At 58.3% G+C, this 7,162-nt stretch overlaps 1 long non-coding RNA gene across 1 annotated transcript; it reads left to right on the top strand.

The window, feature by feature from the left end:
- The first annotated feature begins 5,608 nt into the window (after positions 1–5,608).
- LOC141929856 (uncharacterized) lies at positions 5,609–6,821 on the top strand. Its single transcript, XR_012625122.1, has 2 exons — positions 5,609–5,800; positions 6,649–6,821. It is a non-coding gene; the product is annotated as an uncharacterized LOC141929856 (long non-coding RNA).
- The last annotated feature ends 341 nt before the right edge of the window (positions 6,822–7,162 follow it).

Raw genomic sequence — 7,162 nt, 5'->3', positions numbered from 1 at the left:
ACTTTTAACAAATCACTACAAGCCCGCGGAGCAATCAATAGCTCTGAACGATCGCGTTTGACCTGCTTAAGGAGAGGAAAGAGCAATAACGCCAGCGCCGGCCCCTTTTATTTTTCGCACGGTCCGGGCGCCGCGTCCCGCCCGCCCCCGCGCTCCCCGAAGGCTCCAGGTGCGCGGCCGCGCAGCGCTGCGGCGGGGCCACGGCGGCTCCCCCACCGCCTGAAAAGCGAGGGCTGCACCGGGCTCCCGTTCCGCCTGCCCTAAATCCACACACACCCCACCCCCCCGCTCGGTCTGTACCCCCGCTCCGGGCTAGCACCGACATCCTAAGGAGGGGGCTGAATCCTGCCGCCCGGGAGGGGCGGGAGCAGGGGTGCGTGCAGTGCCACGCCACGCCACGCACGCCGCGCCCGCCCCCCCCCGTTCCTCTCGCCTTCGCCGGGGCGCCGAGCCCCCGCCGCCCGCGGCCCCTTCGTAGGCGGAGAGCGGTTCTCCCCCGCGGCGCGCTGCCGCCCGCCCCCCCGGGCCATCCCTCACCCGCCACATCATCCGTTTCCAGCCGCACCTCCGCCACCCTGAGCCCTATTTACGGCTCGGGTTTCAGGGCTGCACCGGGCCGGCAGCAGCGCCGGTGCCGGGCGGGCAGAAACCCACCCACCGCTGGGGGAGCCGTCGGGGCCCCCCCTGCCCCCGCCGGTCCGGTGTCCCCTCCCCGGTGAAAGGGAGCCGCGCTTTCTCCCTGCGGGGTGTCTCCAGCCATGGGGCAGGGGCACACACGCCTCTGGCACACTCGGCTTAGCCCGGGCTGAACTGAGAGGTGTTTCCTGGTCTTTCGGGGAGAGGCCTTCCTTTGCTTTTTTCTTTCCCCCCTATTTTTTTTTTCCTTCACATTGGAGGAAATGTTTAAAAAATGTCTAAAAAACTAACAACTTAGAAAAATGCCACAATACTTGGTGTCCCCAGTTTATGTTACACGCTGGCTGCCCGCCTTGTCTTCCCGTGCCTGCCCGCAGCCTCCTCACGCACACACCGGCAGCTCCAGCCGCCTCACCCCCCCGGGGCCTACTGCTCCCCCAGTGACAGCGGCTCCCCCCGGCCCGGCCCGGCCCGGCTGCCGGTCTCCCACCCGCGAGCGGCCGTGAATCGCTGCGGGCTTCCCTCTCCGTGCCGTTCCAGCTCCGATTTTGGGCAGGGCGTTACACTTTACACCTTTTCTACCCCTAACCGAGGTTCTGCCCTCGGTGACTCGCCCCTGCTGACCAGCTGCAGGCGACAATCGCTATCGGAAATCAATGTGTGTCACCGTCCCGATAATGATGGCAGAGCTGTAAAAAGCGGCCATGGAGAAAACAGCGGATAAACCGGGCCAAAGGCCGCCGATCCAGGGAGCTCTGGTCATGCTCCCACTCATCTCCTAAATCACGTCCCCTTCCCCCTCGCCTCCACCGCAGAGCCTTCCCGGGCCGGGCGGGCAGGGCGGGGGCGCAGGCCGGGCCCGGGCTCCCGTGCGCCGAGGAGTTTGTAAAAGCGTATTTCCTTCGCTAAGTGCTAACACCATCTGGTTATCTGCGAAACGGACCACGCTGGGTTTCTGTCACCCGCCCTGAAGTCTATTCTGCAGCTCAGCTCCGCCGTGGCCGAAAGCCGAGGGGAGCCGAGTGCGAAGCGGCGCTGCCCCGGCGGGGCGGCCCCCCCCGGCCCGGGCACCGGCAGGGCTCCCTCAAACCCGCTCCCTGCAGTTTTACCCGGCGTTATTGCAGATCCAGCCTCTTCCACCAAACAACAGATGCAGCCTCTAATGCAAATATTGCCATTTCCCTGCTGAATTAGCCTTGTCACTTAGCCCAGAAGCTGGCAGCGTTAAGCCAGCTTGCATTTTAATTTGGCCCTGAAGTTACTTATTTCATTATTGATCAAACATAATGCTGAATCAATGTTCATCTTGTTACCTGGGCCATTTCCATGTAATACAGTGATAGCACTGCCTGGAGTTACTCATTCCCATCCCAAAGTGACTTTACCATAAAATCAATGCTTGTTTGTTACTGATATAAGGCAGCATCCGTGGGATGAAGAGCAAATAAAGCAGTTACACCATCGCGATCTAAAAGTTTGGACGGAATATGTACGTGAATAAAGACTTTGATATTTAAATGTATTTTATCGGCATCAAAATCATCCTACTCAGGCCGATGGGACAGAAAATCTCAGGCTGCAAGATGACGGGCTTTGATACTGTAGGTGTTGCCATTTGTAAACGCTACCTGGGACCTAATGGGGGAATCGTTTCTAAACCAGAGTATCATTACACAGCAGATGTGGGCTGTAAGCTCTTCCGGGCGGGGACTGTTTTGGAAAAATAGTAATTAATACAATAGTAATTAATGATTGTGTCACAAGATTAGGCTCTGCGCAGTGTTATCTTCAGTGCAGCTGCTGCTCCTTTTCTTTGCTTGTGTTTTCCCCTCCAGCTAATAAACCCAGTTACAAATTACACGAAGCTGTCCGCATCCCCAGTTTTCCCATGCGGCGGCCGGAGAGTGCTGAAACATCTCACCCGGGGAATGCCCCGCGCTGCTTCCACGCAGACACTGGACGCCTCCAGAGCCGTCGTTTGAGTTGCATTTCCCTGGCACGGCGCGCCGGCCCGAGCCGGGCCCCCCCGCCAGGTGCCCCCTCCCCGTCCCGCGGGGGGCACCTCCCGGCGGAGGAACGGGGGTACCCGCCGGGGAAGCCGGAGAGGCACCGTCCCGTCGGGACCGTCCCATCACGGCGGCCCCAGGGGGCGGGTCAGTGCCCGGGGCGGCCCGAGACACACCCCCCCCCCCCCCCCCCCCCCGCGGTGCCGGGCAGGGAGCGGGAAGCGGCTCCCCGCTGCACCGTGCCGGAGGCTCCACCGCGGGCGTACAGGAGCAGCAGGAGGGGAATAATCCGGGTTTAAACCCTCTGGTAAAGCTCGAGAAACCCGGGACATCCCGGCTTCGGGTTACAAAGGCTGCAGCCCTCCCGCCGGAGCCGCGCACATCTCCGCAGCCGCGGAGGAAGGCGGGGGCTCGGCGGAGGCGGCCCCTGCCCGGCCGAGGAGCGCCGGGGCTGCGGGCGAGGAAAGATGTGACGGGAAATGGCGAGGGGAAGTTTCCCACAGTTGGGTGGACTCTGTGCCCACTTCCCCCCTCCCGGGGAGCAGCGGGAGCATCCCCGGGCCGAGGTGGGAGGCAGAGCCACGGCGGCACCGGCCGGGCGCGAGAGCCGCCCGTTCCCATGGACCACGGAAAGTCTAACCGGGTGCATAAAATATATTGGCATAAAATTAGTGAATTGCACTAACAGATTGTAAATCACCCAAACGGTCAAACCACAGATATGAATCACAAATTCCTATAAAGATTAATGTTTCCTAAGATTCACAGCAATTATGAATTTTTTGGACAAAAGCCTTCTCCCAACCTCTCATTCCTGAGCGCTGCTTTTTTTCTGAAGTCTTTCCAGGTTTCGGTGGGGTTTCTAATGAACGAGTTACCAAAGGAAAGGTTTTATTAACACCTCTAAAAACTATAAAGTTTAAAGGGAGCAGATAGGAAGTTAGGTAACACAATATACTGACCTATTGGCAACGGTCCGAACGCAAATCAGCAAAGCACTACAACGGTGGGAACAAAACCCTCAGAGAAATGAAGGGGAAAAAATAACACCCAGAGGCCAGCTTTGCCCAGGCGGGGACGAGGCTGCTGTTCAGGGCTGCCCCCGGAGCCTTCAGCATCGGCTGATGGCCCTTTACCTTTGCTTACCCCCTTGTGGTACACAGTGTAGTCTGGTCTGCTTAAAAGCAGCAGAAGAAGGAGGAGAACACGTTTGCGAGCAGAAAAAGGACGGTATTTCTCGAGGAAATAGGCTGGCAGGAGGTGTATGGGACTTCAGGTCTCTCAGGCACTATTTTTCCCTTCTCGCCTCCGTGCAGAACTGGAGATAATAGTGGGGGCTGCAGGTAACAGAGTCTGTTCTTATTCAATTTCCCTAAATGGCCTGGAGAGCACTTAAAAGCCCGGAGAGCTTCTGGCCAGCATTTTCTTATTAACTAATTTCACTTCGATCCTATTAAAGCGTATGCTTTATAACCTTCAAATGAACCTCTCCCTTCTAAAACAAAGCCATTACCTTTTAATGACAGAGTAAAGCTTTAAAAAATGTTGCTCCCTCCTTTCCTAACATTACAGGACGCGTGGCGCACAGACAGCCCCGGAGCACCCACTGCTGCCGCACACCCCCCACAGCACCCACAGCACCCAGGGAGGCTGGGCCGAGGCTCAGCGGTCCCAGCGCCCGGGAAGGGGGAAGGGGCGGCGGAGCCCAGGGGAGCCGTGGGCAGAGGGCGCTAGAAAATGGGATTGGGGAGATTTGCTTTATTTCGCTTTGGGAAAATCTCTGCAATAATGGGTTTTAAATGGATACATATATTTACCATTTCAAACGGGTTCTGCTGTTTCCTGGTAACGCTCACCACAAATGGTAATAATAAAAGATGAAGTATTTTTTCTCACCTTAGGTCATTAGATTTACAGACAAGGTACTAAATCATTTTAGCTCCCCAAACCTTGAAGGAAAGGCGCGCAGGCACTCCCGTCCCCTTCCCTCCTCCTCCCCCTCTGAAGAAACCTGCAACGGGGACGGAGACAAAACAGTCGCCGAGGCTCGAGGAATGTCTCCCTTTAATAGTTTACTAATAATAACAATAATAATAAAAAAAGTTGACGTCGGCTGCAGAGCGCAGATTGTCAGTGGCCTCGTCCCAAAGCCTTAACATGAAGGGTCATTAATTGTGTTTTCTTTCCAAATCATATGTCACTGCAATTAACAGATTCTGATCAAGAGACTCCTTTCAGATTGATTCCATATGTGATAAGGAATGTGCAGCTTGTTATCTATCTGTCGCCTTGGAATTATGGAAAAGCTTCAAACGTGTAATTTGAAGAGTCTTTTACCCAGCGCTTTGATCTTTCCCTCTATTTTTTTAACTCTTTTTTAACCGCGGCCCTGCTCCTAATCCCACTTGTTTGTTTACCCCCTTCCCCGGGCGGCCGCGCCCCGTCCCCGCGTGTGCTGCGGCACGGCGCGGCTCCCCCCGGCCCGGACCCCGGGCACCCCACGCCCCGGCAGGAGCCTGCCCGAGCCCGCAGCCCCGCCGGCAGCTCTCCCGCGGCTTCCAGCAGGCAGCCGCCGGCTCCCCGCCGGGCCCTGCGGCAGCGAGAGACACCCCCGGGCCGGGGCCACCTCCCGGGCCGTATCCCCCGGTCCCCTTCGTGGCCCGTGACCTGGCGGAGGGGGCGGAGAGGGGCGCGGAGGGACGTGAGCCGTAGGAACCGAGACCGGGCTGCCAGCGGCATCGGGGCTGGCGCGGTGCTGCCCACGGATGGTGCCCGGCCCGGCCCCTCCTCCCGGCGGGGCTGGTCCCGCAGCCCCGGAGCTGGCTGGGGACTGGGGGAAGCCCGGCGGCAGCCGGGGGGAGGTTTGGTTTTAGCTCGGCGGCCGTGTGAGCCAGCCGGGAGAGGAGGGAGGCGAGGCCGGGGGGAGGGCGGGCGGCGAGGGGGGGGTGGGTGTGTTTGGGGTAATAAATCAGGAGCCGCTCTCCCGGCTTTGACAGGTCCCGGCCAGAAGACACGTGTCTGTCCGGCCGAGGAGCGCCCCGCCGCCGCGGCTCCCCCCGGGGGCGGCGGCCGTCGGGCCCCGCGCCGCTCCTCCCGGCCGCCCCGGAGGACGAGCCGGCTCCAGCCGCCCCTTCGCATCTCCCTTCGGCTCCAGCCAGGCAAAGCGTCTCCCGCTCGGCTTCGCTCTCCCCCCTGCTCGCTCCTCGTCCGCTCCGCTCTCTGCTCCCCCCCTGCTCCGCTCCCGCCGCCGCCCCCCGCTCGCCCTGCCCGGCCCCGCTCCTCGCCTCGCACCCGGCTGCTTCCCGGCCCGGGCTTGTCCCGTCCCCGCAGCAACCCTCCCTCCTGCCCGCCGCCAAGGCGTGCGGCGCTCCCCGCCCTGGCCGTCGCTCCCGCACCCCCGCCCTACGCCCGGGAAGATGTCTTCTCTCTCTTCTCCCTCTCTCCCCCACCGTTTGCTGTCTTCTGCGCTTTTTTTTTTTTTTTTTCTCCCCCCTCAGCCAGGAACTGCATCCCTGCAGATTTCTCCTCCCGTCCATTTGGTCGGGCTACGTTTCCTCTCCGTTTCCTGCCCATTAATAAACCATCCCTCACCCTGACCTGGATCCTTTCGCACCCATAAATTTCTCGCCTCCCGTGTCTCCCTCCTGGCTGCCCACCGCCTCTTCCCCGCGGCAGCCCCCCACGGCCCCGGGGACCCCCCGCTCCCGCATCGCCCCGGCCGCCCCCACCCCAGCCCTGCCCGCCACTGCCGGCGGCTCCCGCGGAGGACGAACTCATATTGATTGTGCTGTTGATTAAAAATCACAAAATAATCCTGCCATCTTTGAGACTCCGTGCCAGACTTGCAGCCTCAAAAACACGGGTCCGGTAATGTGGGACACGGGTGTGCCCCCGCGCCCGCCCGTGGGGGGCACAGCCCCACTGTAACACCAGGGTGGCGAGCACGACTGCATCAAACGGCGACTGATTTGTCCGATTTTTCATATTCGTCCCTCTTCTCTTCCAGGCAGATATTTTAAAAAGTTGTGGTCTGCGTCCAAACTCTCCGTCGACCCCCACAACATCTCATCGCCCCAGCCGAGCACTTCCCACAGAAAAGTTTAAAGCAAACCAGGACGTGGGTTTCGCTGCCTATTTTCCTTCTGAATTAAAAAGAAATAAACTTATAACTGAATTTAATATTGTTATCTTCCTTGCATTGTGCTATCAAAAGCTATTACAGGAGCAACGCTGAATAGAAGAAAATAAATTCCTCCAACCCAGAGTTGTTTTTGCACTAGATTAGCAGATAGGAAATGCTATAAAGATGAACTTAATACGATTAGAGATGTTTCCTACAGATTTTCATATATTGATTCAGGGAATTTTAATTCTGGAGCTTGCTTTGCTATAATCCGCATTTATTACAAGCTGATATAGTTTTATTATAGCAAGCTATCAAGGTCGATTCCTTTAACTGCATAATCTGACATGAATTTCATTTTTAAAGAAATGTAGTTATAAAAATCCATACTGTGGGC

The sequence above is a fragment of the Strix aluco genome, chromosome 14 (assembly GCF_031877795.1).
Source record: "Strix aluco isolate bStrAlu1 chromosome 14, bStrAlu1.hap1, whole genome shotgun sequence".
Classification (NCBI taxonomy): domain Eukaryota; kingdom Metazoa; phylum Chordata; class Aves; order Strigiformes; family Strigidae; genus Strix; species Strix aluco.
Note: the sequence above shows the minus strand (reverse complement) of the source record. Positions and strands in the feature narration are given on the sequence as shown.